The following is a 27,750-nucleotide window of genomic DNA, read 5'->3' on the forward strand; positions in this document are numbered from 1 at the left end:
GTCCTTTATGCTTCCCCAAGGGAGGTATTCCAGCAGTAGGCAGGGTGGTTGAACAGCCTGTTTTAGAGACAGATGAGAGTCATTCAGGTAGCAGAAGCGCTGTCCTAGCTTGGTTGCTGAGATGGGAAATTATGCTCTTGTACAGGCTAATTTTCTAGAGCGGTAGAGAGGAGGCAAAGAAAGGGGCACTCAAATGGTTACTCTAGAGTTGCTCCCACTGCCATTTTATGGAGCCTCTTTGAGGGGACCTGGGCCTTGTTAGAGATGGGTCTTATGGCAAGCAAGCCTGATTGGACAAGAGACTTTCATGGAATTCAGCATTGCAGGGACAAGCATCACTTTCCCCATGTCCATCCTCAAGCCCTTTCCAACCTTACCAAGGAAGAGAGGCAACAGAAGACATTTTGATAGATGTGTCTAGAAGACCATTCTAGAGATTGCAGCCAGGTACAGTTGAACTTTTCAAAATGGTCTCTTCTACAAGAGGAAGTTGTACTTCAGTAATTTGACCCTGCTTAAACTGATTTAGATAAACTGCTTCAGACTCTTTTTGGACATGCATATTTTAGTTTGTCTCAAGTCGGTTAGGAATGTGTGCCAGTCAGTTTGCACAGACACTGAACAAGTGTCCCTGGATACAATGGCACCAGTTTAACCAGCTGAGTTGAAAGTGACACCTTCACTCGAATTGTTGCAATCTTCTGTGGACCACAGCTTTTAAGGAAAAAAAATGAGGAGGAGGAAGTGGAAGTATGGTGTTTGGTGGCCCTTTTGCCAGTCTTGTGAAATTACTAAACATCTCAAAGGAAACTGAACCCACTGATATTGTCAGTAAGTTTCCAGCGAGTGAGCATCCACGGGAGAATGGAACTAATTGTGGTGAGGGACAAAAATGGGGAAGATATTGTCCCTGAACATCCTAGGACATGAAGCATAATTGGAGAAATTTTGTTCCCATGTTCAAAGAACTTCTGCAGATCTTCAGATTAGAAACCAGCAGTAATATGATTGCAAAATGTTTTCAGATACCTGGAGGCAAAGGAGGAGAACTCAGAGATACTTGAAGGTTTGACATTTCTGGAGTTGATTCTTCTAAAGTTGTATGCAATACCAGAGGGTGTGCAGCTTCCATGACCAAGGCCTTACTTTCTTGAGGAGATCCCTATCTCTGAAACTGGGGTAAAGATCAGATTTGCCTTTCCCTTTCAGAGTTCTTCTGGGGAGGCCTGCTTTTCATTGAAGTTGGTGTTGCCTTATAAGGAACATTTTTACTTCATCAGTACAATCCTGTAGATGATGACAGGGAAAGATCTTTACCTTTACATTGGTAAAGGTAGCCAGTGAGATATCAGCATGTTTGACCTGAATGTTAGAACTAATGCAAAAGCTTCCATGGACACCACTTTTGATAGAGAACTTTTTGATGTCAGTTGTTAGTTTTCCCCACAGTCTGGAAAATGATCTGACTTTATAGGTCTGAAGTGTCTAGATTGATGTAGATAATTAAATAAAGCTAGTTTTCTTAGATATTCTAGGCCATCAGTGTCCAAAGTGAAGCTCTGGGAGCCACAGCAATTGATGCTAACACTACTCCCCCACTGCCAAATTTTTGGACCCATCAGCTGCCTTATTGGCTGGATGGTGTGTTCCCATGCACTGGACCAGGCCAGCTCATGATGCTGGTCTGTGGGATTGGACCTGGAGTGCAGCTGTAGATCTAGTACATGGGAATGTCTGCAGACCTAATGCCTGGTGCATTGGGCTGGCCCCCACAACAACCCTGCACACATGGACTGTTCAAGCCCTTCATCCACCTTGCATAGCTGGAAGGTTGAGCACCAGTGTTCTAGGCTATTTGGGACCTTCTCCCTGTCTGGTGTCACACTTTGTACATATCTTTATTATCAAAGTTTGAAGTTAGTGTTGTAATATCACTAATATTAACTGGTCTAACTTGTATGGAGAACTGCCTTTTCTGCATTAAATCAGCTTGTGAGATAACATACATCTCTGATATGAACACTTAAGTTAATGTTAAAAGACAAATTTGAAAGACATTTTGACAAGTAAAGAAAAGTTTCTCCTTAGTCTGACAGAGAATGTCCAAATACAAAGCAGCCCTAATGTAAATGTGGGTTTAAATGAAAATAGCTGAGTAGATTTAATCTCCCATGAATGGCACTGTGATATACCTCATTTTAGGCATGTGGTTACAGGTATTGCACCAGAAATAATTTATTTGTGTGGTATAAATGTGCATAAATCTTCTGGTCCCGAGCTTCACCGTAGTATCTGGATAATAATTAAATTCTGCCATAAAAGCAGTTCCCTGGGTCGTACCTTTTTCCACCCTACCTCACTTGTCAATATTAAATCCATTCCTTAGTTGTCTTAGCTCTGCAATATATTTCCTAATGGTATCTTTGCAAATTACTTAGAAAGATTGACTACTGTGGTTGTCAATAGGGCTATTGTAGTTCATCTCGTGCCTTACTACTTACTCTGTTTCTGTAGAAGATGCAAGTATATCACGTGCAATGGGTGTCACCGTGTTGCCATGAGACACGTTAATAGGGGAAGCAACCTAGTGACGGGATGTGGAAAAGGCTGAAGTGCTCAATGTCTTTTACCTTAGTTTTCACAGGTAAGGTCAGCTCCCAAGCTGCTGCACCTGGAAGTCCAGTTTGGGGAGGAGGTGAGCTGTCAACAGGGTGAAAGAGCAGGTTAGGGACTACTTAGAGAAGCAAGATGTGCAAGTCCACGGAGCCGAACACTATACATCTGAGGGTGCTGGGGGAGCTGGCCTGTGTGATTGCAGAGCCACTGGCCATTATCTTTGAAAACTTGTGGTGATTAGGAGAGGTCTTGGATGACTGGAAAAGGGTAAATACAATCTCCATCTTTAAGAAAGGCAAGGAGGAAAGGATCTAAGGAACTACACACCAGCCAGCCTTACCTCAGTTCATGGAAAAATTGTGGGGAAAGTGACCCAGAACAGTTGGGATGGATTCATCAACGGCAAGTCATGCCTTACCAACCTGATTGCCTTCTATGGTGAGATCATTGACTCTAGGATGCAGGGAAAGCAGTGAATGTAATAAACCTTAACTTTAGCGAGGTTTTCGATACAGTTTCCCACAACACTCTTGCAAGCAAGCTAAGGGAGTACAGGTTAGATGAATGAACTGTAAGGTGGAAAGAACTGGCTAGATCATCAGGCTCAAAGGATAGTAATCAACAGCTTAATGTGTAGTTATTAGCCAGTATCAGATGGAGTGCCCCATGGGTCATTCCTGGGACTGGTTTCATTTAATATCTTCATCAGTGACCTGGAAGATGGGATGGAATGTACCTTCAGCAAGTCTGCGTATGATGCCAACCAAGCTGAGTAGAGTAGTAGATGCATTGGATTCAGAGACACCTTGACAAATTGGAGGGTTGGACCAAAAGAAATCTCTTGAGGTTCAGTAAGGACAAATGCAAAGTTCTTAAGGCATGGGATTGTTCTGTCCTGGTACAGGCTGGGGACTGACTGGCTGGGCAGCAGCTCTGCAGAAAAAGACCTGGGGGTTACAGAGGACAGTAAGTTTTAAGACCCAGCGGTGTGCCCCTGTTGCGAAGAAAGCTAATGGCATACTGAGCTGCATTGGTAGAAGCATTGCTAGAGATCAAGGGGAGTGATTATTGCCCTCTATTCAGCAGTGGTGAGGCCACATCTGGAGTACTGTGTCCAGTTTTGGCCCCTCCATCTACAGAAAGGATGTGGACAAATTGGGGAAGAGTCCAGTGAAGGGCAATAAAAATGGCTAGGTGGCTGGGGCACATGACTTGTGTGGAGAGGCTGAGGGAACTGGGCTTATTTAGTCTGTAGAAGAGAAGACTTGAGAGGGGATTTGATATTTAACTACATGAAGAGGGGTTCCAAAGAGGATGGAGCTGTACTGTTCTCAGTGGTGGCAGATGACAGAACAAGGAGGAATGGTCTCAAGTTGCAGCAACAGATGTGGGGAAAAACTCACGAGAAGAGTAGTGAAACACTGGAACACGTTACCTAGAGAGGTTGCAATCTCCATCCTTGGAGGTTTTTAAGACCTGGCTAGACTAAGCCTTGGCTGGCATGATCTTGTTGGGGTTGGTCCTGCTTGGAAATAATTATAGCGGCCAATAGCAAATTGTATATGTATTTGAACTGGCTTCTTAAATCTCTTGAAATTTGCCCATGTGAACACTAAAACTAAAATAATAGGCAGCAAGAGATGAATGTGCAAACTGAAATTAATTTAGTCCACTTCTTACCCCTACAAGGGCTATATTTCTCATTTGTCAGGCTGGAGACTGAGACAATGATTGTTAAGTTTCCGGGACTCAGCTTTGTGACTGGAAACTGCTCCAGGTGACTCAGTAAGCTCATGGCTACCAAACTGCCCCCCATGTAAGGAAAAATATATTTAAACACTGATTCACTTTCAGTGGAATATTTGGCTTAAGATGTGGTACAGGGTCAAATTACGTGGAGCCCCTTATAATGGAACACTCGTATTATTTACCTATGCCTACTTAAACTAGGGATATAAATAACATTAAAAAATTATATGTTTAACCTCCTTTAAGTTATCAGTTAAATGGTTAATTGGTAACACAGCAGCAACTTCTGTGCAGGTGCTGCTGCTCATCATGGGTGGGCTGGTCTGGAGTGGGTGTGGGGTTGGGGCTGCCAGTCTCTGTGAGACCAGGGCCGGCGGTGGCAACTGGAAGGAGCTGTCCCAACCTTGCTGCCTGCCCAGGGATAGCAGGACACTTACCCTGGGCTGGACGGTGCCTGGGCCAGGTTGCTCAAAGTCACTCCACAGGCTGGATCCAGCCCATGGGTAGTATTTTGCCCACCCCTGGATTAGGCTGTATGTCTGTGATGCCTGTTCTCAGTGCTCCTAGAGCAGGAGTGTAAAACACATGATGCATGGAGCAGATCTGGCCCAGGGAGCGCTGCCTTTCGGCCTCCTGTGCCACTCCTGGTTCTCAGAACACTCGCACAGGTCTTGTAGGCAGGGTTTGTTTGGACCATGCACTGTATGTGGCGTTGGCCTCAACTACTCTTAGGACTGTGCTGCACAGGGACACGCACATGTAGCGTGAGTCCCAGGGTTGCTGGAACAGATGCTACGTGCAGCTTAGTTTGGCTAGGGGCATGTAACATGGATCCCAGACTGGCTGGTCACAGCTGGACTGTGCTGCATGCAGCATTTGCAGGCCCTGGACCAGTTGGAGCAGGTGCTGTGTGGCGCAGTCTGCCTGGAACTGCCACTGCATGCAGTGCAGTGTCTACTCTGCCCAGTCTGGGATCTGCACTACACACCACAGGCTGGACTGTGCTGCACAAGGCACTCATTTTGGCTGCTCTGGGTTCCATGCTGCACACAGACCAGCTGAACTAGGTACCAGATTTGGTATGCTGAGGGCTTGAGGACCAACCCATGCCATCTCATCTAGCCCGTGGGGCCAGATGAGTTTGACATCCTTGTCACAGAGGTTTCAGCACCTCTGGTTGGTACTCTGTTCCCTTGATGTTTTTTTAATGCTGTATTAAACTTTTGTCACTTCTCTGTTGAAGCTAGTTTATCAGTTTTTCCTTCCAGTAGAGTGGTTGTCAACCTTTCTAGACTCATGGTGCCCATTGGGAAATGCTAGCTCTGAGCTTTCACTTTTCTTTTCTTTTTCTTTTTCTTTTTTTTTTTTTAACAAAAAATATAGAAGGCAATTCTTCTGTTGCAAAGAACTCAGAAAGACCACAGTAGTTTGGAATGTTTTAATACTATGGATTCCTGTTTTAAATCTCTGGGTTTATCTAGTGAATCTTTGCACACCTGATGGTGCTAACGTTACTTAGCACCCCGCAGCACCCTTGAAAGGATCCCAAGGTACCTCAGGATGCTGTGGCAGTCTGTTAGACAATCGCTGCCCCAGTAGGTGATGAGATATGAACTCCTTGGAGGAAAGGAGGCTTGCAGGAGTTTTTGTGAAGGACCCAGAACTTCCCAGAAAGGTTTCATGCTCAAGTACCCAGCTGTTGTCTTTCTACTAATACAAGAGTGGCTATATATACTGAATAATATGTTCTTCAGGTGCAGTGGTAACGGAAGATGGTTAGAGGAGATGATTGAAGATGGTTAGAGGAGTGGTAATGGAGGTTGTTTGCTGATTTTTATGCACTGGAATAGGAGTGCTAGAGGTGAAAAGCTTTCATTTCCACCCATAGTGTCTTGCACATTAATGACATTTGGTTAATGTATTACAGCAATGGTCTCCAACCTTTTGGGGTTCTGAATTAAGCAACCCAAGACCTACCCTGTGCTGCCACCCCCCTCTCCCCCACAGGTCAGTCTGTGGGGAGGGAAAGATGGGGCAGATTGAGGTGGAGGGAGAAAAAATCATTTGTGTGCCCCCCCCCCCCAAACCCCAGCAGGTAAGTTTGTGGGGGAAGAGACAGGGGCAGGGGAAAGAGCTGTGGGTTGGCAGGGCATATTGAGGCCCCAGTGGTGAGGGAGGGAGCCAGGTAGGGGCAGGAGCAGGGGCTGGTAGGAGTAAGCCTGGCTGGGCTGGGTGGTGGGATGTCCGTCTGTCCCCCCCTCCCCTCCCAGTCTCCGCTTGTCCGTCAGCCCCTGCCCCTGCCTGTGACTCGCTCCCTCTCTCACCATTGGGGCCTTAATTTGCCCTCCCCAATTAAGGTGAGTGAGGGAGTGGAGCGCAGGGGCAGGCACAGGATAGAGCCATAAGCGGCTTCTCCAAGGGGTGCGGTGGGGGAGGGGGGGTATGGGGGGCGTGTACCCCTAGGTCTGCACATGGGGGCAGGCTGGGACCAGGGTGGCACAAGGATTTTCCTGGTGTGGCTCTTGGAGGCACACAGATCTGGATGGCATGTGGCCCTTGGGCCTTTCCCAGGGTGCGTGCAGCACGGGAGTCCCCCTGCACACCTGGATAGTTTTCATGGTTGGAAGGGACCTAAGTAGATCATCAAGTCCAACTCCCCTACCATGGGCAGGAAAGGCTAGGTTATTATCTAGCCTCCTTTTTGAAGACCCCTAGGGTAGGAGTGAGCACTACTTCCCTTGGAAGATGGTTCTAGCTCCTAGCTGCCCTGACGGTGAAGTAGTGCCTCCTGATGTCTAGCCTGAATCTACTCTCCGTCAACTTATGGCCATTATGCCTTGTTATTCCCAGCAGTGCTAGGGGGAACAGGGACTCTCCCATTGCCTGCTGGTTCCCCTTGGCCAGTTTATAGATGGCCACCAGATCCCCTCTCAGCCTTCTTTTGTGGAGGCTGAACAGGTTCAGGTCCCGTAGCCTCACCTCATAGGGCCTACCCTGCTGCCCCCTGATCATGCTCCTCTGCACCCTCTCGATGCTGTCCACATCCCTTCTGAAGTGTGGCACCCAGAACAGGATGCAGTACTCCAACTGCAGCCTGGCCAGTGTTGTATAGAGGGATCACCTCCTTGGACCTGCTCGTGATGCATCTATGGATGCATGACAACGTGCAGTTAGCCTTCCTGACCGCGTCCCCATGTTGGTTCATCTTGGAATCAGTAATGACTCCAAGATCTTTTCCTGTCTGTGCACTGATGAGAAGGAAATTCCCCAGCCTGTAGGTATGCTGCTGGTTCTTTCTCCCTAGGTGCAGCACCTTGCACTTGTCAGTGTTGAAACCCATCCTATTCTCATCCGCCCACCTCCTGTAACCTGTCCAGATCTAGTTGTAGCTTATCCCTCTTTCTAGCATGCCTACTTCTCCCCACATCTTAGTTTCACCTGTGAATTAGTACAAGGTGCTTTTCACTCCCTCGTCCAAGTCACTGAGCCGCCTGGGCTGGCTCCGACCCTCCCCTGGGCCCCACTCATCCCTGCCCTTACCTCATTCCCTCCTTTGCAACAGGGCTTAGAGGAGGATCGCCCCATTCACCCAGCTTGGCCATGGTGGTAGGCGCGTGGCTCACCCCAGCCACATGTGTCCCGCCACTCCTGATCAGGGAGCCTCCAACAGTCTATCTCAGTCTGGGGATAGACTGAGATCGACTGTCAGAGCCTCTGGGATTGACTTGTTGGTGACCACTGCATTACAGCAAGACTCTTTGGGATTTAGGTGTCTCACTGCTATTGAAATGAATGGGAAATCTATGGGCGTGAGGCGCTTAAATACCTTTTCAGGATCTGCACTTCATATGTTTTTACATTAGGCCTAGCATCATTGAGCACTTGTACACGTGGAAACTTCTGCTTTGCCGCATGCTAATTAGCATGCACTAGCAGCCTCTGATTAATCAAGTCTGCTGGAGCATGTTAATTAGCATGCTCTAGCAGCCTCTGCATCACACATTCAGCATCCCCACGTTTCAAAATGGCAGTGTGGGCACTTGAACTAAAAGCTTACCGAATGGGCTTTAGTTGGTGTCCACGCTGCCATTTGGAAGCATGGGACACTGAATACATGTGATCCTGTGGGCGCCTTAGAGTGGTGCGCAGTCGCTCTAGTTAAACCACCACAAGTGCGTGTATAGAGGCACATTGTTTCTATAGAAAAGGACTCAGTGCTTTTGGGGGGGTGGACTGCATGGCAGAATCTCTGACTTCTGCTTATAGATTTCTTGCTATGAAATATTTTCAGTTTAACTTTGCAGACTAAATCATAGCAATCTGGACAGAACTGGTTTCTTCTATGGTGGCAGTAGTGTTCCAGGGGATGAATGCTAAATATTCCTCTCTTTTTCCTTCGAAATGGAAAGGAAGAGCAGCTTACTCTGCCTGTGGAGTAGGGTTTTTTTGTGGAACTTTATCTCTAATTTATTTCAGGCATTTATAATATACATTATAGTAAGGCACTGCCAGGTTGTAATTTATTTAGAAAAATGCTATGTTACGATATCTTGAATTTAGAACCTGAAAATTGAGAAACAAATTCTCACTATAAATTCTGTTTCTCCTCAGCTAGGCCAGTGTAAACAGTGTAGTTTCCTCCCACCCTTGCTATGTATTGCAATACTTCAACTATATGAGTTAAAAATTTTGCCTGTGAAGAATCACTTGGATGGGTGGTATGAGTGTGAACTGTCCAAATTTAAATAGAAATATTTGCTGTTTTATTAAACTTAATAAAAAAGTAGTCTCTTTCTAGATGTGACAGTAGTCCCTTATTTTCTGTGCTTCATCTCAAGGCCAGGTTTTGTTATGGTAATTATACTGCTGTTCCTCTTACTGTATTAAGTGCCCAGGTTACTGCTGTCGTGTGGGCTACTGTGTAGGTGCTTTAATGATGAAGACTGGTTCTTAGATCCCTGAAGATTTGAAATAAAATACAGACTATCATTGTTTATTGGATTGTCCTTGGTTTCCACTTGACCTAAATCAGGTGTTTCTTAAGATTGGTGAGGAAATAATCTTCTGGCAAGTGACTTGAGAGTAAAGATAGATGGCACTTCATTGGAAAACATTAAATTAATACACTGCCCTCTTGTTCATACCATCAGTACTGTTTTTGCATTGAAAAGAAGAAAAGTTTTGATTGTGGAACAAAACATCCCTTACTGGCCTGATGAAAATGTGTGGTTCATTTAATCTTGTGTGAATGCTTCTTCTATAACTTGATTTTATATGAAAATTAGTTAAAAAAAAATTAGCAGAATGTTTGGAGTCCATTTTTCCTTTGTTATGAGTAACACGTTTATAAAGTGGCTTTGCTGAGGTTCTTCCCCAGCTTTGGCATTGCTTTCAGTAGTGTTTAGACTACATCCTTAGTTTTTAACCTTTTATTGATTATGACAAGCTAAATGGAGTAATTGACTAAAATAAAAATATAAAGCAAATAATCCATCTTTAAAAAAAGACTTTCATTTCATAGCTGTTTAACATTAAAAGCTGTTTAATACTGCACAATTCTGAAAAAAAAAATGCCAGCTCTAAATTTTAAAAACAAATTATAAACCAAAATATTTTTCAAAAGCTCTTTTCTCCATTATTTGCTTCTGAAGCAAAAGCTACATATTCTGTATTAAACATCTAGAGCAGAGGAGATGTTTGTGATTACTGTAGGTGCAGTGGAAGGCAATTCTGAACTTATCCTTTTATCTGCAAAGGACTAGCTCTAATTTTGATTTTGGGACATAAATGTAGTGCTCATTTATTAGAGGAATATTCATATTAAGGAGAGTGCAGGTGTGTGAAATGTTTAACCTCATTATACAGTTTATATTTTATTATTTTGTAATATGCTTCTGTGCATAAAAACTACTAACACTTTTACTTTTTACTTTTTGTTCTCTAGAATTTCTGTCCTATTTTCATGTTGCCAAATTTTATTCAAGTGTTCTCTCCTCACTGCCTGTATTTTTTGAGCCTTACCTTGAAGCCCTTGTGATGGATTTGTGATGTCCTCTTCATTAATTTGGAAGTAGGGCCATTTTGACTTTTCTTCACGCTTTAAATGAGAGAAGCAGCGTTGGGAGAGAAGACTCTTAAATAAAAACAAAGGCTTTCCATGGCAGGAAAGGGAAAACAAATACTGTCTAAGCAAATCTTTGTGGTGCTTCTGTTGTCAATTCAGTGTGAATTGTCTCCTCCTCAGATTTAAAATAATTTTATTGAAAGGCTTGTGCTTCACTTTCATATCATGTTCTTGTGTGAACTTTGTTTTTATATGCTTCTGACACTGTTGACTTGCTAATTTTGTGTGTGTGTGTGTATATATATATGTGTGTGTGTATATATATATGTGTGTGTGTATATAAACACACCTTGGAATGTCTAGCTTCCCATATATATCTATATAGGAAGCTATACATTTCACAGTACAGAGGGACCAAGCCATCTCTTTAGATATAAATTTACTATGCTCCTTTACTACTCTCCTAGTGAGACAATTATCCCTACTATCTAACCTAAGCTTCCCTTGCTGCAGTGTAATACCATTGCTGCTTGTTCTGTCGTCTACCACCACTGAGAACAGTTTAGCTCCAATGATCTCTCAAAAGTCAGGACAAATATAAATATTTTATTTTGGAAAAATGTTTTTAAAAAGAAGTGACAATTCTGCCCAGTAACATTTGTAACTCTTATAAGAGATGGCTTGGTTCCTCTGTACCTTGGAATGTCTAGTTTCTCTTGGAAGAAAATCTTATTTGGCAGAATTGTCCCTTCTTTTTGGGGGTGGGGGAGGACGGGGATGAACCCTGGCAAGTAGGAGGCACATTTGCTGCAGTAATTGGCTTTCAGGGCCTTGTGGCTTGAAGTTACTCCAAATGTAATTAATTTGTGTAACAAAGCAGTGCTCAAAAAAAAAGAGTGTGCTATCCACCCCCTTCTAGGTATTAATCAGGTGCAAACCTTGAGTACCTTCCCTTGAGTACCTTCCATTTGTATCCTTCAAACTGCTCTCTGCCACCAGAGTCCCAAGAATCTAACTATAAAGCTATGAATGCACTTCATAAATTTCTTATTTGCTTGTTGTGTTTGATAGGAAGAGCACAGACCATCTACAGATGCTTCCTCAGGCTGATGAAGGGTATTTGTACCCAAAAGCTTGCTAAGAAGGATTTTACACCTGTTTGAGTTGGGGTAATAAAAGATATTTGATTTACTCAAAGAACACTGTCTGCCATTTATTACACAAGGTGTTGAGACTAGAATTTGGGGGGAGGAGGGGAAATAAAACCTTGTAATTCCCTTTAGCTAGTTCTGAAGCGAGACTATCCAAAATGGCATAACAGATCTAAATGGATCATTAACAGTAACTCAAACACTTAGTCCTTTTAATCTCATGGCACACTTGAATCTAGCATAGCTGATGCTGAAAACCCCAGCTGTTTCTTGCCAAACTGAAGCATGATTTCCTACTGAGAAACTTGATTCTATTTCAGTGACTTACTGGTAAGGACCTATCAAATTTAGGATTTCATGGACTTTGTGGATCCTGTGAAAACTGGTATTTCCTGGAAAATTTGTAGGGGTGGTGGTGGATGGGACAGAGCTGCAGCAGCTCATGGGAGGGGGGGGCCTACCTGCTTGATGGGCTACTAGCAAGATGGCTGCTGCTTCTCACCATTGATTGGCTGTGAGGGCTGCCTGTCATGTGGCCCTACCCCCTCCACCAATCAGTGTTGAGGGGTGGGGCTGCATACCAGATAGCCCTCAGCCAATCAGCAGTGAGGGGCATGGCCACTGGAGCCCCTTAGTCAATCAGTGTCGGGAGTGGGGGGCCCACTGTGCTCTGCCTGTGTAATGGTTGCCCGGTCCTTCATTCTGCCTTCAAAATTGGGGGGGAGTGTCCTGCAAATTAGGTAGGTCTGTATTTTTGGTCACTTGCTCCCCCTGTGCTTGCCTGCACACTTGTGTATTTTAGCGGTCCTGTTCAGGATAAGAAGCTCCTTTAAGGGCCTGAACTCCCAGGCACTTTGAAGAGATTCATTGTACTCTTTTTAGAGTCAGTGGGGCCTAGTTTCTGTTGTTCAGGGACTGGACAGAGGTTCTGGAGGGATGCCCTAAACCTACAGATATTGACAACAACTGCTGTATTATATTGAACTCTCCCCGTAGAGGTAAAATGTTTTGTAATGTTTCTTTCCAATCTACTTGAGCAGGATTTGTTTCCAGTAAAAGTTGTTATAGTAGTCAGAGCTAACAAATAGCATACAGAGCATATCTGTATAAGCTTAAGGTGTGAATTTAAACCAATACAGTTGCAGTCCTCAGAATAAATGTGCCTATGCAAGGGTTTATACTGATAAACTATAGCATGTTTCCTGTACTGGTAAACTTTCCCGTGACCAACAATTTTACAGGCTTCAGGCTTACATTTCATTTCCACAAGTGAATGAGGCCTAGTCTTCTAAGTGAGGCTAAATGAGGCTTTTTCGGTATCATAGAGGATTAATACAAAGTTGTGTAAAATTATGATAGTTTCACATTGTTTTCTTGTGCTGTTAATTAGTAAAAAAGGCATCCAGGCAAAGTGACACTGGAAAGCTGGTAAATTCATCTCTTCTGAAACAGCAGCTCTTTCCTTGAAGTAGCTTTTGGGACATAATCAGCAGGGATCCTATCAGCTAATTTTTACCTTCACTGCCAACATCCTCCTCTTAACTGAACTAGAATCTTAACCCATGCTGGTTTGTCATTAAATCAGCAGACTGCCAAAGGCCTTCTAAACCCTTTCCAGGGCAGCTGCCTGTCCTTGGGGCACTGTATATTCTGGTGCACATTGGACCAGCTTCTGTAGCGAGAAGCCCACATTGTTCAGCCTTGTAATTTAATCTGCTTCTGTAAAATTCTTTGTTCCCATCCTGTGCAGTTACAACTCATAATTTAAAATACTGGGGCAAAATGAGTCTGTTTGTTTTTTATGTTGTTGTTCAGTCCTTTCATTTTGATTGTGAGTTTTTTCACAATGCCTCCCATGTGTCCTGTATCTTGCAAGGTTGGTTAAAAGTGTAGGACTTTCCTTCTCCACTGCAGACATAAGAAAATGCCAGGGAAGAGAGGAACTTCACGGCCAGCTTAGTCTCCCAGTCTCTTTGAACCTTGACTGATGTCCTGGGTTTGACAGGCCAACTAGGCTGTGCTGTTGGCAGCTATTTGTTGTCACAGCCCTCCCTTCCACCCTCTCCAGTCCCTACTGTCAGCCCACTCCCAGCTCATGGTTCAGGCACCATGCTCTCCTGTTGCCTGGTTGTCTGGGAATGTTTTCTAAAATCTGCTATAGTTCAGCTACAACAGTTGCATCTGAAGCAGAAAGCTCAAAGCCTTTAGATTCTGACCTGTTATGGTCTTTCTAAATTCTTTGTAACAGAAGAATTGCTCTCTTTTTCTGTAGTCCCAAAAAAAAAAAAAAAGTGAAAACCTAAGAGCTCAAGGTATTTTCCAAGGGGTGTCTTGAGCCTAGAAAGGTTGAGACTTGGCCTAGCATATTGATTTCATAGACATTAGGGCTGGAAGGGACCTCGGAAGATCATCAAGTCCAGCCCCCTGCCCAAAGGGCAGGAAGTCAGCTGGGGTCGGTCATAGGATCCCAGCAAGATAAGCATCCAGTTTGCTCTTGAAGGTGTTTAGGCTTGTTCTGGATTGCTATGTAGGGTTCTGGATTGTAAATGTAACTCATTCATTTCCAGAAGAGAATGCAGAATCCTTTAATTGTATCCCCACCTTGGCAAGTGCTCAGTAGTTAAACTGTACCTAATTTTAGCTATTTTTAAATGCTACTTTAGGTTCTTTAAGTGATCTTTTCTTTTTTTTTAGTGGTAGAAGTTTATAATGAATGGAGAGGATGAATATGCTGGTGAAAGGATGGTCCCAGGTCTGAAGGGGAGACTAGAGTACCTCTGACTGTTCATTTAATTAACTTAAGCCTGAAGTAAATTGAATTTTGACTTGAAATGGAGCAGAAGCAGTCAGCAATGAACAAACTACTTCTCTGGGCAGCTTATCAGAAACTACTTGTTACCATAAAACGGCTTACACAGGTGACATCAGGTACTTGCTTATTGGTGCTTCAGAAATTCCACAAGGGTATACACTATTTATTGGTGGATTTGTCATTGTGAGGTGCTGCAGTATCTTTCTGGCAGTCACACTTACTCAAGTGAATGTGCTAGTTTATTAGGTTCCTGGAAGCAGATTCCACGTTACTTGTACTGCTGGAAGGCTTTTTCGGTATCATAGAGGATTAATGCAAAGTTGTGTAAACGATTAGGAAATAGGGTGCACTCGCAAATCAGGGTTGTGTGGTCACCCCCTAAGCTGGCATTCTGTCCAGCATGCTTGTGTACCTGCCACCTCACCCACAGTAGTGACCAGGGCAGTTTTGGAGTTCACCTGCAACTCCCTGACTTAGGTGGTACTGAAGAATGTTAGGAGGTGCCTCTTTTTCTGCCTTCTCTAACGGCCACTGCAAACATCCCAGTGACCATTGAAGAGACCAGTACAGACCCATCTCCAGAGAGGGCTGAGTCCATGCCTTCCTTTGCAGGGGTGGGGGGAGTGAGGGGAACAACTGCTGAAGGCTAGGACCTAACCAGTTAGTGGACCCTGGATCCACATACATGTAATGAGCACTTGTTGCAGATAGATATTCTTGGGTGTAAACCAGCAACATTGAAACAGGTCCAGGTGATGTTCATTTGGGATCACCGTGGAACAGTAGAATATGCAAAGGCAGCAAGATGGACCCATTTGAGTACGTTGGGTGAGAGTTATGGAAGGAGTAACTGAAGTGGTGCACGCTTTTGGAACAGGGTGTTTGCACATGAAGCTTTTGTGCTATAGCTCCTTTTGAAACAGTGTGGTCTGTTACACAAGGGTTTGCTTCAGAACAGGGTGAGAGGGAAACCAAAAAGACCACTTGTAAGCAGACTTGTGGCAATGCTTGATTAAAAATAAATAAATAAATAAATCATGCCAGTGCTGCTTTCATCTACGGACAAGGTCTAAGCTCTGACCAGGTTTGTCAGCCCCACGTGTACCTTAGAGTCTGAACATTGAGGAAAAACTGAGGAAGCTTCCAAGTAAAGATCTATTCCCTCTGGATGTATGCTTTGCTAGACAGTAAAGTGGAATGGGAACACCTTGAATTTTATATCTCATAACTAGCAATGTTGTTTGAAAATGCCACAGACTTAAAGGTTAGCCTTCAGGTGCAGAGGGAGAATCATGCTGATCAATGTTGCTTCGTTTTTTTACTTGTTCTGTCTTTCCTCCCCACCCCCTTCTCTCTCTCCATCTCTTACCATTTTTTTTTCCCTTACCTAGACTGAGCTCTTCTTGGAAGGAACTGGTCTTTTGTACTGTTTGCAAGACGCTGCAGAATTGGGCCCTTGTCCATGACTTAGGGCTCCTTAGTGCTACAGTAATTAAAAATAAAACATATTCATTAGTTTTCTGGGTTTTTTTTTTCCTTAAAAGACAACATGTCCTTAAGATAACCCCAGCATGGTTAACTTTGCTTCTTGAAATGCTGCCTGAGATCATTTGTGTGTGTGTGTGTGTTTTTTTTTTTTTTTGATTATTTGACCACAGGGCATACAAGTGAATTTCATTAGTAACCACATCCACAACATTTTACTTCTAACTGTGCAGTAACTGCACAGACCTCTCAACCCTGCAGTCATTCAGGGACTTATCTGGTTTTCAGTAAGGTATATTTTCCTATTGCTTTGAACTGCCTTTCCTTTGCTGTTTTATCACTCCTGTGTATTTTCCAAAGGCTTCACGTATAGCCAGTTTTGTGGGTCTTGCCTTTATTTCATGATCTGTGTAACTTGAAAAACCAGTGATTAGCTCCTACAGAATAAATGCTATTGCTGTATCCAATTTCAGTATATCCCCTCCCTCTCTTTTATAAAAGTATTTTAATCATATTCGTAATGGGTTGTGATCAGGTTAGTTGTGGGGGAGGGATGGACAAGGGACGCTTCCTCCAAAAATAGGCTGTTACAAAGAATGCAGTATTGGCTGCTGATGGTACTGCATAAACTGCTGGTGTTTGAAGGACCTTAATTGCATGTTTCCACATTTTCCAAAGCAGAACCTAAACTTAAATTTGTAGATGACTTAGTCTTGAAAGAAAATACTTTCTATTTTAAGGTAGCATGAGAGTGATGTTGTAGCTGCGGTTGTCCAGAAATTATGCAAGAGGCAAGGATTTCTTAGGGTGATATATTTCTGTTGGCCCAACTACATAGTCAAGATAAAAGTTAGACAGGTTCTGAACACAAGATAGTCTTTGTCAGAGGCCTGATAAATTAATGCCTTGAATTTGAAAGTTTTTCTAACTTTAGCCTGACTACATAGTTGAACCAATAAAAGATATCACACTAAGAAATCCTTGCCTCCTGCTTCTATTTTAAGGTCATTTCATGGAGTAGTAGCAGCTTCCTCTCCTTCCTTCCCCAGCCCCCCATACACAAATTGGTGTGTTGGTCTAGGTTTGTGATGGCATCATAAGCCAGGCTGTTTGAATTTTTCTGAGGCGGTGCTTTCTCCAATAGGATCCTTGTGCATAGTTACTGGGGTGGGGGGAAGGAGGTGGCCTCAAGAGCCATGGCTGAGTTTCAGAAAATGCTTGTTGCTTAATACTGGTGTGTGTTCACTTAAGTGTATGTGTGAAATCTGCTAAAGAGTGAATCATTCCTTCTGAGTGACAGATGGATTAGCTAGATATAGCAACACCTTCCCATCCTTTCTTTTCCTCTGACATTGGCTTTCTGCAGGGTTAGTACTCTGACATTGGCTTTCTGCATTGGTTCAGAGTAAAGGTATTCACACTGGAGAGGACTGACGTAAATTGCCTGACCTTCCTTCTAGATGTTCTGTCGTGTTTTGCCACTTAGGCATTCATCCTTAATGACAGAAACTCTGGCAGCTTGCGTTATAGAAAGGCAAACTGTATTCTGATGACTCAGTATTCAGAGCCTTAATAGGACTCCTGATAGTGAATCTAAAGTTTATTATGAGACTTTTGCTGGACCTATATGAGATCCCTCTTTTTCCGGTGTTTTACCTACAGTACAAAACCCTACCAAAAGAGTCTGTTATGCGACTCCCCTAAAGGCCGGTGAATGCCCATACTATTGAGTGAAATAACTAGAGTGGAGGTTTTGCCTTTTGATACTCCTTTGACAGATGTTTTCAGCAACTTGGGCTTGGACAAAGGAAAGTGTCTGTACTTTTAATGTGACATATATGTGTAAGCCAAGTCATTACTTACCTGTCATTTCAGTCATTATTAGTTGCTTTGCCACCCATTCATTTTTGTTTTCTATCACGAGAAGACGTGAATATAAATCACTTTGTTCTACTTGCTTATTAGTATAATGAAGCTGTCTGGTCTGTTTGTTCACTGTCCCTTTACTGTTTGAGAGTGGTCCTGTATATTGTTTTAAGAATACCATTGTGGTGTTTTTTTACATAAAGCAAATTTTGTACCACTCAAAGGTTTTGTTTTCTGTGCTCTGCAGATTTTTATATTCAAGATGTGGGACAGAATATTTTAGAAGTTGTCAGAGTGTTGACAGCTGTTGTTGTTTGAATTACAGCTTTTGCCACCTTATACTGCATTGGTATTGGGTGAGGAACCTCTTCCCTGAGGAAAGCAAATAAAAATTTGAATTCTGGGCCCTGTGCTCTTCTCCTTGACATTCTTCTTTCCTACTTCAGCAGCCTTGATGACATGTACCAGTCTCAGTTTGATTTTGCTTCCCCATTTACAGAGAGGGTAAGCACGTTAGCCTGGTGGTCGGTTGTCAGAGCTAGCCTGACAGTCATTTTAAATTTTAGCTTCGGCAAGCACCTCTTCAGTTGGTTCAGATCGTTTGCTGACTTTGACTACCCTAGGAAATTTTGTATGCATTAACAGAACTCTGCCCAGCATTTGTGGTAGTGCTGATAAAGCTTGGGTAAACGTTGTGGCTTTTTCCCCCATAGATAAATAATTTTGATATGAAGAGACCGTGACAATCTTGTAGTCCAGTGGTGCTTAACTTTTTTGGCCAGTGGGCTGGGTGGGCAAAACCCGGTCTGTCTGCAAGCTGCATTAGGCTGGTGGCCCCCATCCAGTGCCCAGCACAGTTGCAGTGGGGCCCACCCATGCCATGTGGAGCCAAGAGGGATGAGGCAGACCGGCCCCACAAGGAGGAGGGGGCGTGGCTCGGCCCTAGTCCAGCCCCAGCGGGAGGGTACACAGCTCTGCCTTAATCTTCGACACAGGTTGGGGCTTGGCAGTGTGTGAGGAGTGGCTGTGTTAATTGCAACTGTTCCCCTGCTAAGAAATTTCCTGACCTGGGGTGAGCACTGCAGGCAACTTTTGGCCTTCAAGCTGGGGGTTGAGCATCCTTGATTTAGTTCAAAGGGGGCTGACCTGTTTAGTGGGTACCACAAATTAGCCATGCTGCTCTGATCCCCTTCCCTGCCTGCCCTATTTGCCACTGTATTGCCTTTCCCCTCTTCCATCTATTGCATGCCACACATAGGCTGTCCATGCCACTTCTGGCATTTATGCCGCAGGTTGGCCACCTTTGATCCAGTCCAATTTTCCCCTTGTGTCACACAGACCTTTTTGCTTCAGGTATAACAATTGTTGTTCATCTACAGCAGTTTTTAGAATAATATCCTGTCGTCTTGATGATAGAGAATGTACCACTGTCCTTGATAACCAGTGAAACAACTTAACTACTATCATCGTTTTAAAAAAAACAACAAGTATCCTTCATTTCTGTCCTGAACTTCTCCAGACTTGATTTCTAGCAATAGGGTATTACAGTACTTTTATCTGCTAGATTGAAGGGTTTCTATTAAATGTTGTTTTCCCACAGGTACTTAGACTGTGGGGAGGTCACCCTTTCACCTTTTCTTTAAGCTAAGTAGCTAAAGTTCCTCACATCTCTTACTGTAAATCATATTTTCAATCATTTTAGCGGTTTCTTTCAATCCTCTCCTGTTTTCCAGCATCCTTCCTGACTGGTACCAAATAAAGGTAAATATAGTTTCTTCCTCCTCTTGGATATTTTTCTGTTTATACATCAAGGGAATGTCTGTATATACATAGCTCTTCTGGCCACACTGTTGCCCTGGCAGCTCATGGCCAGCTGATTATCTACCCCAAGTCATAAGCTGGAGTTACTGCGTCCCAGGGTCACTCCCTTGAATGTAAGCTTAGTTTATGTTCTTTATTCCTATTTGCGTGACCTTGATACCTAGCTATTAGTACTGACTTTGCCCACAGATTCTGATTGCTTTGTTTGAGTCACTTCTCCCTTTCGTTATCTACCAGTCTTATCTGCAGACTTCATTAGTCAGGCTTTTGCTTTCTTCCAGGTCAGTAATAAAAATGTGAAATAGCACAGGACCAAGAAATGATTTAGTGGAGCTTACAGGAAATGTAAAGCACTTATGGTTATTGGTTTACTATTAATTATAAGTTAAGAAATTACTTGGGTCATATTAACTGGATTACACGGGCTATGTTGACCTGTATTGTTTTAGTTCCTTAATTAAAATATGATGTTGCACAAAGATAAATGGATTACAAATACCTTTGTATATTGCACCAACACTATTACATTTTGCAGCCAAATTTTTTTATCTCATTAAAAAAGTAGTTGGAATTGACAGTGTAGTTTTCATGGATACATGTTGATTAAAAGAGGGCAGTATAATTAAAAGTTCAATATCATCTATTTCGTTACTTTACCTGGGTTTGACATCAGGCTGACACGCCTGGAATTTACATATATTAAATATACCTTTCTAAATATTTAACTCTTCTTTTGCTCCTTTTGTAAAATTTTCTAGTGAATCAAAATGTATTAAAAATCATCATCAGTAATGTTGGGGGCTTCTTGGCCAGCAATTCCAAAAGTGTTAGACTGAAGTTATCTAGACCTGCTTATTTCCACCCCCCACCAGTTGAATTTTTTAGTATCTACTCTAATATCCAACTACATTTCTGTTGGATGGAAGATGCATCTTCTCCAGCATGCCATGAAGAAGTCTGCATTCTCTTCCTTTTCTGCGTTCTTAGTGACATGTTGTTTTCATTCAGTAGGGAATTGGTACACTGGAGGTGTTTCATTTTGTTCTAGATATAATACACCATTTCCCCTTGCTCTGTTGGCAATAGATTTCTCTTTGCATACATGATTTCTCTTTTAACTTTTTTTTGGTGCAATTTCTGGCTTTTTTGGGTTCATTTCTATCAGATTCCCTTTTTTCCTCTTCATTTATGTTGTGGTTTTTAAAATAACTTTCACTTCCCCTCTAAGGAAAGTTTGCCTTCTAGCCATGCTGGAGTTGCATCTTGATGTGTGGCTTTTAGGGCATCTAGTAAAATGTCCTCAAACGGTTCTCAGCTATCATTTTGAGCTTTCTTTTGCTTTTGGCTTGTAATTATTTCCAGTTTTGTGAAATGTGTTTTAACCCACGTGGTTGGGATAGTAATCCCTCTTTATGCATGACAGATGTAGTCAAGTTAGGTTCATTTGTACTTGCACATGCCCTAACTCTTTATTTCTCTGATCAGCTCCTTTTGACAAAATGAGCTCCAACATAGAATTTCCCCATGTTGTTTTTAGCTAGTAACTTTTCATCTAGAATTCTTAATTCCAAGAATATTTCAATAAGGATGGCAGGAGATGTCCAGCACATATCCCTTCTACACACAGATGTGTTCCTAAGAAACTGGATCCTTTGCCTTCTGTGATTTGGTGGCTTGTAAGAGATGCAACCTGCTCCCCTATCTGCTTTCATTAGCTTAACCTTGAAAAAATGGTTAGTGGCTCAAAATAAGGCTAGTCTTTTGACAAGCATTCCAGTCTATTTTGCCTACCTGATCTTTCTGAAATTTGGTTATGATCCAGCTATGCATATCTTTCCTAAAGATGCGAGTAATATTAGCTTGGTTAGACTTACAAATGGGCAGTACTAATTCCTCCTGTTTTATTACCTATACTCTTAGCATTAGTGTGTAGACCAGCGGTTCCCAGTCTAGTTGTGACAAAGATTTGCTGGTGGTATGTAAGGCTGAATTGAAAAATGTGCTGGTGGTACATAAGGTTGTATCATTTTAAGTTGGTGGTTTGCGATCTGTCAGTTTGGGAAACCACTAGTGTAGACCATTATTGTATTTCTTTTCCTCTTGTCTCTTAGTGCTGTTGTTAATATTGATCTTGACCTTGTGCTAATTCAATGGTTATCCGTTTGCCTGACTCCTGGTTTGAAGTTTTCCTGACTAGTCTAGCTAGTCTGTTCTGAGATGGAGGTCATTCAGACAATTGTCTCCTTTCCTTAATAGAAAATGACTCGTGCTCCACAACACTGGAACCATGTGCAGTGTCAGATGTACCCGATATAGGGTAAAAACTACTACTTTTTGGTGCCTTTGGCTCACAGGATTGAAAGGAATCTCTCAGAGAAAATATTGCTTGCCTTTAGTAAACTTGGGAGCATGATTAAAATAGTATGTGCTTTGAGAGAGATCATGTGAAGCATTGTTGTTATTGCTTTATCTGTACTGGTTTGCCATTGTCTCCTGAAAGTCTCGTTGATCCATTTAGGCTGCGTGTCATTTGTTATACTCTTTATGCTCATGTCCTAATTCTAATAAATAATGTGTATTCATATATTAATGGTTAATCTTCATATATTTGTAAAGATAAAGATCTCTTTATTTGTGTCATTTTAAATTGTAAACCAAGCACTCAGTATTAAGTTTATTTCTGTTAAGTTGACAACATAAGTATTACTCTGTGATGCTGGGAGTAAAAGCATACCAGGAAGATAAGTCTAAACCAGGGGTGGGCAAAATGTGGCCCACGGGCCAGATGCAGCCTGCCAGGCCATTCTATCTGGCCTGCAGGGCCCCTAAAAAATTTAGAAAATTAATATTTATCTGCCCCTAGCTGCCTGTCATGGGGCCCTCCAATGGCTTGCCAAAACTCAGTAAGCAGCCCTCCACCTGAAATAATTGCTCGCCCCCGGTCTAAGCAGACTATATCCTGGTTTTGCCCAGCAATCGTATTCTTGACCAGGGTCTGGCTAGTACAAGAGCTTTTGTGTTTTGACTTGAGGAGTTTCTGAAATGCTTTGTTCAAAAGTATAGGGCACTTTTACACATGCTCCCAGTGTGGTGTGGGGCACTTTTTTAATTAGCGAGGTGTGCTAATTAAAAGTGCCTATGTGTCATGTATATCAGTGTGCCTCTGTGCTGAGAAAATGGTGGCGGTGTGCTTTTTAAAGCATATTGAACGTGTTTTAGAGTGCACTGCCACCATTTTCTCACTGTGGAAGTACGCTGCACTGCTGATGCATATAATGTGAAGCTGCCAGTGTGCGTCAATTTTACTGGATTAATTGAGTCTGTTCCCAGTGCGTTGGAGCAGTTGCCCTGCATGTGTGTAAGTGCCCAGAATCCAGGCTTTGTTCCTGTGCACCAGCAGGAACAGAGCCTGGACACAAGCATGGAAAATCTGTAAGAGTTTGAAGGGCAAAGCATCTTATTGGTTAACTTGTTACAGGTGAGTAGGCTGCAGACATTGAGGCATTTAGGTGTGTTGAGATGGCTTGATTGAATGCTTTATTGCTATTAACTGATCTTCCTAATTGTCATGTTCACTAAGGTAATTCACTGTGGTCAGGTCTCTGGAACCCTTAACCAGTAGTCAACAGCCTGCATTTTTCACATAAAATGGGCGCACAGTTTCCTGATCTGGACGAGATTACTAGGTGAACAGTGGTGTGTTAGTTTTTTACTGTTCACATTTTGAAGGCTGTCTTCAGTCATGTAAACTTAACGCTGCAGTTAGATGAAAACTTAGATTTTAGAGTTATGCAGCAGTTTCCAAAAGGCAATTATTACGTGGACAGTTGTGTGTGTAGTTGCATAATTTTGGAGTCTGACCACATTTCCTGCAGGAAGCCTTGTAGGGAGTCTAATTGTCTGCCCAGATGCTTACCGGGGATAATAGGCGGTAGCAATAACCTTGACCTGAAGGAGACTGGATTGCTTCCCTCCATGCTTTCTCCTCTTCCCCATGATGCCGAGTCACTAGTTTGGGTTCAGGGGCAGCACTGAGTCCATTTGAAATAAGACAGTATAACATTAACCTTAATTGTCCAGAGTTTTGTGTGAGTTTTTGCATTCATTTGATACTTGGGGATGGGAAGAAATATCAGTCCTATTTGGTGACTTGCTCCTGTCTATACCTGTAGAGAAAATGTACAATATGTACTCCTAATGCAGCTTTCAGAACCTGGTTGAGTCCTTCAAAAGCAAACTATGTTCTAAGGGAACAGCTCAGTTGAGGGCATTTAAATATGTTGCGTCTTTACATTCTTTTGAGTTGAATCAACTGAACCAAAACTAAAATTCAAGTTGGAAGTGTAAGCATTTGAGTTCAGACTCTTAGAAAAATTAGTGATGTGAAAATGTATGCTCCCCACCCCTATTGAGCATCAGGATGGTTGGAGGCAGGATTGAAGAGAATTCTGTCTAGTGATGGCGTGGTCAGTATGGACAGGAGTCATGGGGCTGCTTGCCAGGGTCTCTAAGCATTTCTAATCGGCACAAGTGAATATGCATAAACAAAGGATAATGGAAGGAAAAAGGAAGGTGATGTAGCAATCCCAGGGAAAACCTGAAGGAGGTGTCATGACTGGAATTATTAGGAAAGAACAGTCTCATCCCAAGGTTTCCAGGGAAAGTTAATTTATTGGATGTTTGCGAGATGTCAACATAAGGTGAAACACTATGAAAAAGACTTGGACTTTGCCCTTCAATTTAGAAAGGAAGCAGTCTTCAGTGACTTGAATAAGGATGTAAGTTAGTGGAGAGGATGGAAGCAGGATTAGAAGAATCAGAGTAACGTAAGTGACAGCCGTAAATAAGCATGACTTAGCTTAGAGATGGTGCAGTGCAAGGCTGAGGACACTTTCTGGGATTGCATGTGCAGAGAGGAAGGATCCTAAGATGTTTTAGGAGGGTGTGGTAGTTGAAATATAGTGAGACTGAAAAAGGAAGTCATTGAAGGTCAGACTTTGGCAAGTGGGTGGAGTTTGGACAGAAACTTGAATTTAGACATACTCGTAGCACAGAAGTTAAGATGACGAAGTCAAAGCAGGAAAAGAACAAGTGAGGGATTTTGCTAAGTTGGACTTTTTTTTTCAGATAATGAAGAGGAGAAAGGAGGAAGAGCATTTTCACATAGCTGATGGGGAAACCCCAGCTATGAAAGCATAAATCAGAATAGTAAGACTACTGGGGTTTCCTCCAGTGCTAATTGGAGAGGATTCTGACAGATAGCCAGATCAGCCTCTTAGTCTTTCTACTTTAAAATAAATTTTATCAACTGTATTTCCCATTCTTTTAGCTACTGCTTAAAAGTGTTTATAAAGCATGTCATGGAGTTTGTGACTGAGTCACTAATAGACATCTGCATCCGGTACGGTATTGGTGTGAGGAAATGTATTTCAGCAAAGACTAAAAGAAATCAGCTTTTCATATGGCAAATACTTGGCAAATTAAGTTTCTTCGAAGCTTTTATTTTTGTGCCTGAACCTCAGAAATGTTCCCTTAATAATAACTGCTATTCAAATTTGTCTCTTCTTTCGTGTGAATTTTACAACAGAGCAGCCACTCAAGAATGTGTTGTTTGTTTTGGGTTTTTTAAAGCTGTTGTGAATTGGGTTAAAGTTTACCCCAAAAAGATTGACAAATGTTGTTTAAAGGTTAAATGGTAAAATAAGACTCACTAAGTTCCCACTAGAGGGTTGTAAAATGGGCTGGAGTACCATTTAGAAGCTAGAAAACAATAGCCACAGTCAGGAGCTTGAACGGGGGTTGGGGATTTAGGATTTTCCAGTTTAGTCTTTGACTTCTGAATAACTTTGACATCAGTAAAATGCATGTCATACTTCAATATATTAAATCTCCATACATTGCTGAAGTGCTTTGAGTCCTTCAGATAAAAGGAACTATAGAAGTGCAGAGCTTTATAATGATAGAACAGTTCCCATTTCACATCTGTGCGCCTGTGCAGGATGTTGGAGAGCCTATTTGCATAGCTGTAGTTTGATTGATTGATTATTATTATTATTATTATTTTTGCATGGGGCTCCTGTGCAAGGCCTATTCCAGTTCAGTTCATTTGGGTTTTATTTTAGTTGGCTTACTGATGTACTAGAAACCAACTTATTTCATGCAAATATACTGTTACGGGCTCTTTGGACTGATGTTAGAGATGCTTTTAAGTTTTCTTAGCATTTGATGTTTTGTTCCTTCCTGTCTCAGCTTTTCAATAGAAATATTTTCTTAAGTATTTTACTTCTGTTGTAGACATTTCACATTCAAAGGTATTGAAGTATTGTGTGCTTCCTGGACAATTGTCCCCATGGGGTATGAGCATATAACAGTTGACTCACAGTTAGAAAGTACAACAAATCCAAGTGAAGTATTAGGTTTCTTATTAAGGCAAAGTTTGCTGTAAAGCTACTTTTTTACTACTAGGAGTTGCAGCTGGGAAAGCAAAGTGGTGCTTGTAAAAGCTGCTCTTTCCTTAGTAGCTTCTTGTAGCAAGATCAAGCCCCAGAGTGGCTGTGATGCCCCTGGTGGCTCTGTGATTTCTGTCAGGTTCTGGCTCTCCAGGTACCCTCACTCCCCCCCCCCCCCTTGCTTGCCATCCCTTGCTGATAGTATTTGATTGGGAGAAAGGGAGGCTGCCCCCAGCGTCCCAAAGTGAGCCTGTGTCTACTACCCATCTGTTGGCTCCACCCAAACCCTGCTGATCCCTGCCTTGCCCTCAGGTGCTGGTTGGGGCACTCTGTGCTCCAGGTTGACTTAAGGGATAATTCCATGGTCTCCAACTTCCCCTACAGCTACACCCATGCCTTGCAGATGTTACTCTTCATCACTTGGGTGGGGTACTTTGCCCCAAACTAAATGCCAGGTCACCTCAGGCCTCTTTACCCTCACTGGGGCCCTTCGGACTCTGGTTTTACGCCTCTCAGGCCCCTGGCTGTAGTTCTTGCTTTCTCAGATTCCTCACCCATCTTGGGATTCAGGTGTCTGGCCCTGGATTTTAGCTTCTCGGGCTTCTTGCCCCTTTTTTGGGCTATGGCCTTAACCCTCCCAGCTTCAGACCTTCTCTGCCATTTTCCTAATCGTGCCTATCTGCATCTTGAATCCAGCCCTTGGCAGGGCTCAAAACCCCACATGCCCTTTGGGAATCTTGTGAACTCCTCTCCTGTTAGTCTTGCTCCCCTGGTATAAATCAAAACAAAAAAAAAAAAGCAAGCAACCACCTAACATACTACCTCCTTCCTCCCAGCAAACATATAGGAAAAGGAGACAGTGCGCTATTGCTTTAAATATTAATCCTCTTCATACTGGGTCTTACTTCTCTACAAGCATCAGCTCCTTGCTTTCAGGTCCCAAGGCAGCTCAGGTATCAGTCCAGTGCTTCCCTTACAGCCATCTGGCTGCAAAGCTCTTCTCCCTGTGGTCTGCAGGACCAGACTGCTGAACTTGCTCTGGCCTTCTACGTTGTAGTGTTGCAAAACTTTAGCCAGTTCCTCTCTAAATAAATTGCTTCTACTACAAAATCTGAATAGCATGGTTTGAACAATATCTCTGGTACACCCTAGCCTCTGAGCAGAGGCAAGAAATGCTTATGCTGTCACAAGCTGTCCATTTCCAGAGGAATTGGTTTTGTGATGCTGATTTTTTTGTTTTTAATTGCCATTAATAACTTTTGTCATGATGATAATGATATTTAGACCTAACTTTGCCATCTCTGTTTCATTGTTCGTTTTTCTTTTCTTCCCAGGCTTTGCTCCATTTCTTTCTTTTCAGGAACAAATCGTATCTACTGCCTCTCTTCTATTTCCCAGTAACCCCTTATCTGTTTTCTTTCTGCCTGTGTGTTTTCTAACTTATTTGGTCTTCTCTACTTCCTCTTGAAATGCATCTCTGTGTCCCTCACCTTTCTGCAAGCTCTTTCAGGCAAGAACCTGTCTTCTGCACATTTCACATCAAGTGACTAGCACCCTTGTATTATAAAGCTTTATTAAAAAAAAAAAAAAAAAGCAAACGAAAACCAGACTTTCATCCACCACCTCTCCTTTGTCAACTTGAAAAAGCACACAATATCTAATAGAGGATTAAATCAGGGGCGGGCAATTATTTCAGGCTGAGGGCCACTTACTGAGTTTTGGCAAGCCATCAAGGGC

The 27,750-nt window shown here is 42.7% G+C and overlaps 1 protein-coding gene across 3 annotated transcripts in view; it reads left to right on the plus strand.

Annotated features, from left to right (window-relative positions):
* The window catches only part of GSK3B (glycogen synthase kinase 3 beta), a 242,558-nt gene that overhangs the window by 46,199 nt on the left and 168,609 nt on the right, over window positions 1-27,750 (plus strand). The window lies entirely within an intron of this gene.

This window comes from Crocodylus porosus, unplaced genomic scaffold, assembly GCF_001723895.1.
Source record: "Crocodylus porosus isolate Cpor-Errol unplaced genomic scaffold, CroPor_comp1, whole genome shotgun sequence".
NCBI classification, from domain to species: Eukaryota; Metazoa; Chordata; order Crocodylia; family Crocodylidae; genus Crocodylus; species Crocodylus porosus.